Here is a 12,405-nt window from a genome sequence, read left to right as displayed (position 1 = left end):
AATACAAAAAATTAGCCGGGCGTGGTAGCGGGCGCCTGTAGTCCCAGCTAATTTTTTGTATTTTTAGTAGAGACGGGGTTTCACCATGTTGGCCAGGATGGTCTCGATCTCCTGACCTCGTGATCCACCCACCTCGGCCTCCCAAAGTGCTGGGATTACAGGCGTGAGCCACCGCGCCCGGCGGTAACATAACATTTTATAAGTATAAATAAAATGCTACTCCAAACAACAGTTCCTTTTGTCTAAAGAGAAAATGGTTCTTGGCTAGGCGTGGTGGCTCATCCCTGTAATCCTGGCACTTTGGGAGGCCTAGGTGCGCGGATCACCTGAGGTCAGGAGTTCAAGACCAGCCTGGCCAAGATGGTGAAACCCCGTCTCTACTAAAAAATACAAAAATTAGCCAGGCATGGTGGCACGCGCCTGTAATCCTAGCTACTCAGGAGGCTGAGGCAGAGAATTGCTTAAACCTGGAAGGCGGAGGTTGGGAGAGCCGACATCGCACCACTGCACTCCAGCCTGGGCGACAGTGAGACTCTGTCTAAAAAAAAAAAAAAAAGAAAAAAAAGAGAGAAATGGGTTCTTATTAGCTAGTAGAAAAACTGAGAAGACTTCAGGGGAAATGGCAACTGAAAGAGGCCTTTAAGGATGAATAAAATGTCAACAGGTCCTGAAAATATAGCTATCAAATAAATTTCCTATGCAGATGCATAGGAATTATCCCCTAGGCTTTTATACTCCTCCTGAAAATTGCTCAGTACTTTGGAACCCTGCTTGTTTTCCAAATTCTCTGTATCCCATCTGCGAGTGCTCCCTGACCTCTACCCCAAACCAAATTTACCTTCACAAATTTTTTTCAGGACATCTAAGGCTATATTTGTTTAAAAACAGACACTTAGCTCTGAGACATAAGGCTTTCCTTTTTTTTTTTTTTTTTTTTTTTTTTTTCAAGAGATGGGGGTCTCACTATGTTGCCTGGGCCAGTCTCAAACTCCTTGACTCTATGGATCCTCCCACCTTGGCCTCCCAAAATTCTGGGACTACAGGCATGAGCCACTGTGCCCAGCCAAGGCTTTTCAACAACACTTTGTATCCTACTCATCCTATGCATTCTGATGCTTTTGCATCTACCTAATACTGCCTAATCTTAGTTTATCTTTTATAAGATTTCTTTCACAACCCTTACAAATATAGCCTGGTCTCTATTCTTACTGAATAACAACTTCTAGTCTAAAAACAAAAAGCAATAGAAACAAGGATGCATTTATTTAACTTTAATACAACATCGACTAAATAAAGAAATTTAACAATACTAAAAGATAGAATGCAATAATGCTTATATTTCCTTTGGTGATCAAATGTTAATACATAATTTTAATACCTTATACAGTAATGTTTCTATTGAAATGTTTGATTTTTTTTTTTTTTTTTTTGAGATATGGTCTCACTCTGTCACCCAGGCTAGAGTGCAGTGGTGCAATCTGGGCTCACTGCAAGCCTTTGCCTCCCAGGCTCAAGTGATCCTCCCACTTCAGCCTCCTGAGTAGCTGGGACTATAAGCGTGTCCCACCACACCCAGCTAATTTTTGTATTTTTTACAGGGATGGGGTTTTGTCCAGGCTGGTCTCAAACTCCTGAGCTCAAGCGATCTGCCTGCCTTGGCCTCCCAAAGTGCTGGGATTGCAGGCATGAGCCACTGCGCCCACCCATGAGATACCTTTCATTCAAGCTTGACAGCAGCACCTGCAGGGAGAAAAGAAAATTGAACTTCTCTACCTGCTTCAGCCTCCCAAAGTGCTGAGATTACAGGCACGAACCACCACACCTGGACTATTTCTGTATTAACAATGGAAACTTAATATTAGAAGAGAATGCATCTTTATTGAGTTACATACCTTTGAGTAGCAAATGAACTAATAATCGCCCTCCATGGTTATATTATTGATAATAGAATAATTATATTTATTGTATGCTAGGCACTATGCTAATGTTTTATTTTATTTTCACAAGACCCTATAAAGTAATATCAGTTTGTGGGCTTTTTTCTGAGACAGGGTCTCGCTCTGTTGCCCAGGCCGTGTGCAGTGGCGAAATCAAGGCTCACTGCAGCCACAACCTCCCAGGCTCAAGCAATTCTCCCACCTCAGCCTCCCAAGTAGCTGGGACCACAAGCACACACCACCATGCTTGACTTATTTTTTACTTTTTTTAGAGATAGGGTCTAGCTATGTTGCCCAGGCCAATCTTGAACTTCTGGGCTGAAGGGATCCTCCTGCCTTGGCCTCCCAAAGTGCTGGGATTACAGGCGTGAGCCACTGCACCTGGCTAATATTAGTTTCTTTTCACAAATAAAGAAACTGAAATTCAGAGAGGCCAAGTTACTCACCCAGTGTCATTTTGCTAGAGACAGCACAAATCACTCCGCCAACAAAATTTCTGTTCTTTCAATTCCTGGCCACTTTCACCAGAAGCAGTGGTATGCACCTATAGTTCTAGCTACTCAGAGGCCAAGGCAGGAAGACTGCTTGAGCGCAGGAGTTCGAGTCCTGCCAGGGCAACATAGCAAGATTCCAGCTTTTAGAAGAAGAAGAAGAAAAGAATGCCATTCTCATCCCCAAATCCTGCACAAAAAGGAAGTCGAATTACCCAGCCACTGTGAGATTTTCCAAAACTTACCAATTATCTTACAATGTCCCCACACGTCGTGGTTAGTCACTGATAAAATCAGCATCTGAATTCCACAAAAGCAACCAGAGAAAATCACTAGGCCGTGTAAACACATGCCTCCTTCCAGGTATTGTTATGGAACGTATATGTTATTCAAAGGCCAGTCCTGGTGCAAAATCTTGTCTTGGCTTTGTAAGGTGACAGCAGAACCTCTGGATCACCCTGGAGGCTAGCTTTCCCTGATTTGATAGTAGAGTTACTCCAAATCATTCCATTATCACATTGAGTAGAAGCCTTCTGTTAGAATCAATTATCAGAATAAAGGGATACCATTCCAAAAGAAAATCAACCTGTAGCAAAGAAGTTTTTCTTATAGTGTTCACAGGGTCAAGTTCATATGAGTAAGAAATTCTTTTTTTGTTGTTTTTTGCGACGGAGTCTTGCTCTGTCACCAGGCTGGAGTACAGTGGCGTGATCTCAGCTCACTGCAAGTTCCACCTCCCGGGTTCAAGTGAGTCCCCTGCCTCAGCCTCCCAAGTGCTGGTGTTACAAGCACGCGCCACCATGCCCGGCTAATTTTTTGTATTTTAGAAGAGACAGGGTTTCACCATGTTGGCCAAGATGGTCTCAATCTCCTGACCTTGTGATCCGCCTGCCTTGGCCTCCCAAAGTGCTGGGATTACAGGTGTGAGCCACCACACCCAGCCTGAAGTGAAATTCTACACAGCCTACAAAAGAATCTGCAGTAAATGTGGATATTTTTCTTTGGTATACAGAATTGTATCCATGTAATTAATACAAATGCACTATTTTTTTTTTTTTTTAGATGGAGTCTCACTCCGTTGCCCAGGCTGGAGTGCAGTGGTGCAATCTCAACTCACTGCAACCTCTGCCTCCTGGGTTCAAGCGATTCTCCTGCCTCAGCTTCCCGAGTAGCTGGGACTACAGGTGTGCACCACCATGCCCGTCTTATTTTTTGTATTTCTAGTAGAAACAGGGTTTCACCATGTTGGCCAGGCTTGTCTCAAACTCCTGACCTCAGGTGATCTGTCTGCCTCAACCTCCCAAAGTGCTGGGATTGCAGGCATGAGCTACCACGCCCAGCCACAAATGCACTATTTATTCATCACTGAGGCTTAACTTACAAAAGCAAGCTTTTCTGAGTACATAAGAGACATATCCTAAAGCAATGGTTTCCTTATTTCTCAAATTTTAAAAATATAATTCCACTTAATTATGTCATTGATATCCTGATCACTTCAACATCCCTGTGAAGCTAATAATGATAATAATCACAGATTTTCTGTTCTTCATCTCAAGGGCTTCTATTTTTGTTGATGCTTGATTAGTTTCACGCACTTCAAGCAGTGCCTCCCTCTAGACTTGCCATGTTTTATTCTTCTTCATCTTTTTCAGATCTAAAAATAACACAAAAATCCTACAAAGCATTATCTAAAATATTTCTAATAAACAAAATTGCATTTTGTATGCAAAGGACTAAATTATGCACTTAATCATTCCTTCCACAAATACATTATCAAAGAGTGTAGCTTAGGTCAAATGTTCTAACAGATCATCCAGATTTTTCAGAGGAAAGACAGTGTAACTGTAGAAAATATAATATAGTTTTCAAAAGTATATCATCAGGGCGTGGTGGCTCACGCCTGTAATCCCAGCACATTGGGAGGCCAAGGAGGATGGATCACCTGAGGTCAGGAGTTCAAGACCAGCCTGGCCAACATGGTGAGACCCCCGTCTCTACTAAAAATACAAAAATTTAGCCAGGTGTGGTGGTGCGTGTCTGTAGTCCCAGTTACTCAGAAGGCTGAGGCAGGAAAATCACTTGAACCCGGGAAGCGGAGGTTGCAGTGAGCTGAAATCACAGCACTCCAACCTGGGTGACAGAACAAGACGTTGTCTCAAAAAAAAAAAAAAAAAAAAAAAGTATATCATCAGATGTTCGGGCGCAGTGGCTCATGCCTGTAATCCCAGCACTTTGGGAGGCCAAAGCAGCAGATCACTTGAGGTAGGAAGTTTGAGATCAGCCTGGCCAACATGGTGAAACTCGTCGCTACTAAAAATACAAAAATTAGCCAGGCATGGTGGTGCGCGTCTATAGCCCCAGCTACTTGGGAGGCTGAGGCAGGAGAACCGCTTGAGCCTGGGAGGCAGAGATTGCAGTGAGCTGAGATCGTGCCACTGCACTGCAGCCTGGGCAACAGAGCTAGACTGCGTAAAAAAAAAAAAAAAAAGTATATTATCAGCTATGTAAATTGTGAAAGATAGTTTCAAAGTGGTGTAAAACACAATTTTTCCTTGAAACAAAAAATTTAACAAAGCCTAGGAAAGCCATCACAACCTACTATTACCACATCCTAATCATATGTGTCTCCCTCCTTAATTATTGTTTCCAAACTTAAACTCCTGGTTGTGCGTATATCCCAGTGTTATCTGTCTATCTTAACTTGGAGTCAAGTTCTTTGTCTTATTGCTGGTTTCCCAAGATCTAGTACAAAACTTGGCACAAAACCTGCTCAATAAATGATCACTGAATTGAAATAAACCTCCTTTACATACCTTGGAGGCACAAATAACATAAGGTATGCAAAAGTACTTTGGAAAACTATCAAGCACCATACGAGAGCTGGTTATTACCAGAATGCCACCAGAGAACAGCATCTCTCTATTGGCTGTCCTTTGTAAATTCTATTACTGGCATATATAAATCATTGGATCATTAATGCCCATGTCACATACGGCCAAATTTTACTCTAATAATTTTATTCTTCACCTGTCATTTCTAAACAACCTCTCCCAAACAAAAGATGTCCCCAATTTAAAATACTATTTCAATCATGAGATCCAAATAACTAAATCTAAAGCAACATAACTGCATAATAGATAGCTCCAAAAATCATGGACTTCTTTCCCATGGAATAAAAGCTTTCCTACACTGCAGCCAATCTGACACCACACTTAATACTGAGTACATTCCTGTTACAGGCTTGCTGAATTTTACGCAAACACAAACCCCATACTCAAACTGAACAAGATAAAATTTGCTTAAGGGTATGTGTAGACAAATGAAACAAATTAGTCAGCTCTCTGTCCTGCCCTTTCTCAGAACTCAACTTCCCTGGTCTTTGCAGTTCTGAGTCACCCTAATCTTCAGGTTCAACCCTTCCCACAACTACCACTTCCAGAGTTAATCCTGACTCCCAAGCAACTCATTGTTCCACCCATTAGTCTACTGAGCAAACATTCATTGACTACTGTCTGTGTCAGGCACTACACTAGGCTTGAGAACATTTATGGCTTTATGGTTAATTGTGGTCTCTATAAGGGTAAGTCTCACATTCTTCTTCTTCTTTTTTTTTTTTTGAGACGGAGTCTCGCTCTGTCGCCCAGGCTGGAGTGCAGTGGCGCAATCTCGGCTCACTGCAAGCTCCACCTCCCGGGTTCACACCATTCTCCTGCCTCAGCCTCTCCGAGTAGCTGGGACTACAGGCGCCCGCCACCACACCCGGCTAATTTTTTTGTATTTTTTAGTAGAGACAGGGTTTCACCGTGGTCTCGATCTCCTGACCTCGTGATCCGCCCGCCTCGGCCTCCCAAAGTGCTGGGATTACAAGTGTGAGCCACCGTGCCCGGCCTCTTCTTCTTCTTTAACGTTGTCTTAACCATTCCAGGCTCTTGCCTTTTCATATAAATTTTGGGTTAAGCTTTTCAAGTTCTAAGGAAAGTCATTATGTGTACCATTTAATTTATAATTTGGAGAGAATTTTTTTCTTTTTTAAAATTTATAGTCTTTATTATTGAAATATTGCATTTCCAAATCACAGTGGTTTCTACTGACAAAGTGCCTACAATTCATTTCTTTATTAATTACAAACATTTCAGAGTAATTACACGGCACTTTATCTTGTGCCAGCCAAACCTCACAACAACGCTAGGAGGTAAGCTGTCACACTACCGTTTGTTTTTCCCTCTAAAGGAGAAGGCAGAGAAAGAAAGTCTTTTGCAGAGTTATACAAATATTTGGCAAAATTCAGAACAAATCTGAGAGGGCTATTGATATGAAGCTCTTTTCATTATAGACATTCATTCTATCCAAGAATGAGAGAAAAAAGGGAATGTAAGATTCATGCATTACTTCAATTGGAGAAATGAGATAGGAGAGTGGCTAACACAAAAATCCCTAAATATTGTTTTAGAAAGTATGAAAAGTGGACCGGGCGTGGTGGCTCACGCCTATAACCCCAGTACTTTCGGAGTCGAAGTGGGCAGATCACCTGAAGTCAGGAGCTCCAGACCAGCCTGGCCAACATGGTGAAACCCCGTCTCAACTAAAAATACAAAAAAATTAGCCGGGCATGGTGGCACATGCCTGTAATCCCAGCTACTCGAGAGGCTAGGGCAGAAGAATTGCTTGAAACTGGAAGGTGGAAGTTGCAGTGAGCCAAGATCAAGCCACCGCACTTCATCCTGGGCAATAAGAATAAAACTCTGTCTCAAAAAAATAAAAAAAGAAGTATGTAAAGTGGCATTTTTATCCCACTTTGTACACTGCTTATATCTTACCTATGCAGCTCATCCAATATCTCATTGCATCTGACAATTATTTTTGACTACCTTTTAAAAAGATGGAAATGAACCAATTTCATAATTCATTTACTTATAAATACATCTTTATACAAAGGGGAAGGGCCTAAAAGACTATTACAGAACCAATTTTTTTAAAAAATTGAAAATTACACATTATCACCAGATAGCATTTTCCCAGATAGGACTTTGAGTAGGCCAGGCGCGGTGGCTCACACCTGTAATCCAGGCACTTTGGGAGGCTGAGATGGGAGGATTGTTTGAGCCCAGGAATGTGAGACCAGCCTGGGCAACATGGTGAGACCCCATCTCTACAAAAAAATTTAAAACTTAGGCATGGTGGCACACGCCTGTAGTCCCAGCTACTGGGGAGGCTGAGGCAGGAGGATTACTTGAGTTCAGGAGTTTGAGGCTGCAGTGAGTTATGATGGGATGGCAACACTGCACTCTAGCCTGGATGACAGAGCAAGATCCTGTCTCTATGTTAAGTAAGTAAGTAAATAAATAAATAAATATTAGCTGGGCACAGTGACTCACGCCTGTAATCCCAACACTTTGGGAGGGCAAGGTGGGTGGATCATGAGATCAGGAGTTCGAGGCCAGCCTGGCCAACATAGTCTTTACTAAAAACACAAAAATTAGCCGGGCACGGGGGTGCGTGCCTGTAGTCCCAGCTGCTCAGGAGGGTGAGGCAGGAGAATCGCTTGAACCCAGGAGGCAGAGGTTGTAGTGAGCTGAGATCACACCACTGCACTCCAGCCTGGGCAAAAGATTGAGACATCATCCCAAAAAATAAATAAATAGGCCTGGCGCGGTGGCTCACGCCTATAATTCCAGCACTTTGGGAGGCCGAGGCCAGTGGATTACCTGAGGTCAGGAGTTCAAGACCAGCCTAGTCAACATGGTGAAACCCCATCGTACTAAAAATACAAAAAATTAGCTGGGTGTTGTGGTGGGTGCCTGTAATCCCAGCTGCTCGGGAGGCTGAGGCAGGAGAATCACTTGAACCCAGGAGGCAGAGGTTGCGGTGAGCCAAGATCACGCCATTGCACTCCAGCCTGAGCAACAAGAGTGAAACTCTATCTCAAAATAAAATAAAATAAAATAAAAATAAATACTTCTACTTTGTTTATAACTAAGATTGCAATAAAAGATGTATAAGGGCTGGGCGTGGTGGCTCACGCCTGTAATCCCAGCACTTTGGGAGGCTGAGGTGGGTGAATCACCTGAGGTCAGGAGTTCAAGACCAGTCTGGCCAACATAGTGAAACCCTGTCTCTATAAAAATACAAAAATTAACCATGCGTGGTAGTGCACACCTGTAGTCCCAGCTACTTGGGAGGCCGAGGCAGGAGAATTGCTTGAATCCAGGAGATGGAAATTGCAGTGAGCTGAGATCACACCACTGCACTCCAGCCTGGGTGACAGAGCAAGACTCCCAAAAGGAAAAAAAAAACAAAGTACACTTTGGGAGGCCGAGGCAGGCACATCACGAGGTCAGGAGATCGAGACCATCCTGGCTAACACAGTGAAACCCCATCTCTACCAAAAATACAAAAAATTAGCCGGGCGGCAGGAGAATCGCTTGAACCCGGGAGGCAGAGGTTGCGGTGAGCCGAGATCACACCACTGCGCTCCAGCCTGGGCGACAGAGTGAGACTCCATCTCAAAAATAAATAGACAGACAGACAGACAGATAGATAGGCCGGGCTCAGTGGCTCACTCCTGTAATCCCAGCACTTTGGGAGGCTGAGGTGGGTGGATCACCTGAGGTCACGAGTTGGAGACCAGCCTGGCCAATAGAGTGAAACCTTGTCTCTACTAAAAATACAAAAATTAACCAGGTGTGGTGGTGGACGCCTGTAGTCCCAGCTACTTGGGAGGCTGAGGCAGGAGAACTGTTTGAACCCAGGAGGTGGAGGTTGCAGTGAGCTGAGATCGCACCACTGTACTCCAGCCTGGGCGACAGAGTGAGACTCCAAAAAAACAAACAAACAAAGTACAAGGTCAGGAATGGTGGTTCATGTGTGTAATCCCAGCAATTTGGGAGGGTGAGGAAGGAGGATCACTTGAGTCTAGGAGTTCGAGGCTGCAATGAGCTGTGACTACACCACTGCACTCCAGCCTGGGTGACAGAATGAGAGTCTGTCTCTGAAAAAAAAGAAAGTCCATGCTAGGCTGAAGGAACCAGAGGTGCAAAGGCCCTCAGGGCAGAACTCTGTATTTTTGCCACAGGAGAATTTTGAGCAAAAAAGTGTAAATATTTTCAAAGAATTAAATTCTTGGACTGGGTGCAGTTGTTCATGCCTGTAATCCCAACACTTTGAGAAGCCAAGGCAAGAGGATCACTTGAGTCCAATTCAAGACCAGCCTGGGTAGCAAAGTGAGACCTTGTCTCTACAAAAAATTATACAAAAATTCAATAATTAGCCAGGTGATAATTGTTAGTGGGTGGTATGTGCCTGTAGTCCCAGCTCCTGGAGAGGCTGAGGTAGTGGGAGGATAGCTTGAGCCCAGGAGGTTGAGACTGCAGTAAGCAAAGGCCTTGCCACTGCATTCCAGCCTGGGTGATAGAGCAAGACTCTGCCCCTAAAATAAAAAAGAAAGAAATTACTGCATTCCAGAATAAATCCTCCTTGTCTATTGTATATTATTTTATTTTTATTATTTATTTATTTTGGGACAGAGTTTCACTCTTCTTGCCCAGGCTGAAGTGCAATGGCGCGATCTTGGCTCACTGCAACCTCACCTCCTGGGTTCAAGCGATTGTCCTGCTTCAGCCTCCCGAGTAGCTGGGATTATGCCCAGCCAATTTTTTGTATTTTTAGTAGAGACAGGGTTTTGTCATGTTGGCCAGGCTGGTATCGAACTCCAGACCTCAGATGATCCATCTGCCTTGGCCTCCCAAAGTGCTGGGATTACAGGTGTGAGTCACTGCATCCAGCCTCATATATTATTTTAGCACACTGCCAAATTTGTAAGAATTTTGCTTCTCTTCCTTTTTTTTTTTTTATACTCATGAGATTTTTTATACTCATGAGATTTCTGATTTCCTTTCTTGAACTTCTTTTGCCCATTGTTGTATTAAAACGAGACAAGGTCTCTGTCATCCAGGCTGGAATGTACTGGCACAATCACAGCTCACTGCAGCTTCAATCTCCTGGGCTCAAGCAATCCTCCCATCTTGGCCTCCTAAGCAGCTGGGACTTTAGGTGTGCACCACCACATCTGGTTAATTTTTTATATTTTTTGTAGCGACAGGGTCTCACTATGTGTTGCCCAGGTCCTCCCACCTCAGCTGGGATTATAGGCATGAGCCATCACACCCAAGATGTTATCCCTTTTTCTGAGTCTCTTCCTTCCTTCTATTGAATTGATTTCTATATTCCCTTTTTTAGCTGTGCTAATTTGAAAACTATAGATGTGTCTGGGTTTTTTAGTAGTTACTCTTGATTTTTAAAGCGACACACTTAACTTTATGTCTACTCTAAATGTCTGCAGCTATGTCTCTCTTCCTGGGGAATGTGAAGAGAGGACCATTGGACAGGTCCTCTCTCGCTATTACTATTTAGGGCAGCACTTCTCAGAGTATGTTCCCCAAGGCCTTTTCAAGGGTCTGAAAGGTTAAAGCTATTTTTATAATAATACTACAAATTGTTCTCAATTGATTGACATTTGCATTAATGGTACAAAACTGATGATGGGTAAAATAGCTGGTGTCTTAGTATGAATCTAGGCAGTGTTATCAAACTGTCCCATTAGTCACTGTATTCTTCATCATGCACTCACAGCAAAAGCCAGTTTCACTTAAGATTGCCCCAGATGAGAAAATAAAAATTATTAATTTTATAAATCCTTGACCCATGAATACACATTTTTTAAAAGTTGTGATAACATGGGAAGCATGCATAAAACACTTCCACACACAGAAATACAAGAGTTGTCTCATGGAAAGACATTGCAATTCTTTGAGTTGGGCTGAACCAGCTACTTTTCTCAGGGAGCACCATTTTTATTTGCAAGAATAACTGATAGACAACCACGGATCTACAGATGTGGGTATGTGGCAGACATTTTCTCAAAAATGAAGTAACCCTGTCACTTCAAGAAAAACAACTCAGTATTTGTTGTAACAGAAAACATTTAAGCTTTCAAGTGAAAAAGCTATTAAAATAATCCCTTTCCCAACTACTTGTCTGTGTGAGGTTGGATTTTCTTCGGGTACTTCAACCCAGAAAATACTGCGACATACTGAACACAGAAGCATATATGAGAATCCAGCTGACTTCTATTAAGACAAACATTAAAGAGATCTGCAAAAATGTACAAATAACGCCACTCGTTACATTTTTGTCTTGGTTTAAATTTTTATTTCGGGAAAAACAAAAACAAAAATAAACTTTTATTTTGGGGCCAGCCACAGTGGTTCACACCTGTAATCCCAGCACTTTAGGAGGCCAAGTCAGATAGATCATTTGAGGTCAGGAGTTCAAGACCAGCTTGGCCAACATGGTGAGACCCCGTCTCTACTAAAAATACAAAAATGTGGTGGTGCACGCCTGTAATCCCAGCTACTTGAGAGGCTGAGGTAGGATAATCACTTGAACCCAGGAGGCAGAGGTTGCAGTGAGCCAATATTGTGGCACTGCATGCCAGCCTGGGTGACAGAGTGAGACCCTGTCTCCAAAAAAAAAAAAAAAAATCATTTCAGGCCAGGTGTAGTGGCTCACACCTCTAAACCCAGCACTTTGAGAGGCCAAAGCAGAAGGATCGCTTGAGGCCAAGAGTTCGAGACCAGCCTGGGCAACACGGCAAAACCCCATTTCTACCAAAAGGAAAAAATAAAACAAAATTAGATGGGTGTGGTGGAGCATGCCTATAGTCCAGTTACTCAGGAGGCTGAGGCAGGAGGATCACTCAAGCCCCAGAGGTTGAGGCTGCAGTGAGCCATGATCATGCCATTGCAGAGTGAGACCATCTCAAAAAAAAAAAAAATTATTTTGGCCTTCCATCACAAAAAAGGGTTTAGAGTCAATAAATAATTTAAACTTACTGACCTGTTAAATTAATTCCTATGGTCACATTACTTTAAGTCAACCACTGCTCCCACTATAGAAACTACCTTTTGCTTCTTGATGCC

At 43.0% G+C, this 12,405-nt stretch overlaps 1 long non-coding RNA gene across 1 annotated transcript; it reads right to left on the bottom strand.

Annotated features, from left to right (window-relative positions):
• Positions 1-912: 912 nt before the first annotated feature.
• On the bottom strand, positions 913-11,960 carry LOC131384378 (uncharacterized). The gene is made up of 2 exons (XR_009215179.1): positions 2,384-11,960; positions 913-1,740 (listed from the first exon to the last, which is right to left on the bottom strand). It is a non-coding gene; the product is annotated as an uncharacterized LOC131384378 (long non-coding RNA).
• Between the last annotated feature and the right edge of the window lie 445 nt (positions 11,961-12,405).

This window comes from Hylobates moloch, unplaced genomic scaffold, assembly GCF_009828535.3.
Source record: "Hylobates moloch isolate HMO894 unplaced genomic scaffold, HMol_V3 SCAFFOLD_10, whole genome shotgun sequence".
In the NCBI taxonomy this organism is placed as follows: Eukaryota; Metazoa; Chordata; class Mammalia; order Primates; family Hylobatidae; genus Hylobates; species Hylobates moloch.
The sequence above is the reverse complement of the archived record's forward strand: the minus strand, read 5'-3'. Positions and strand labels throughout refer to the sequence as shown.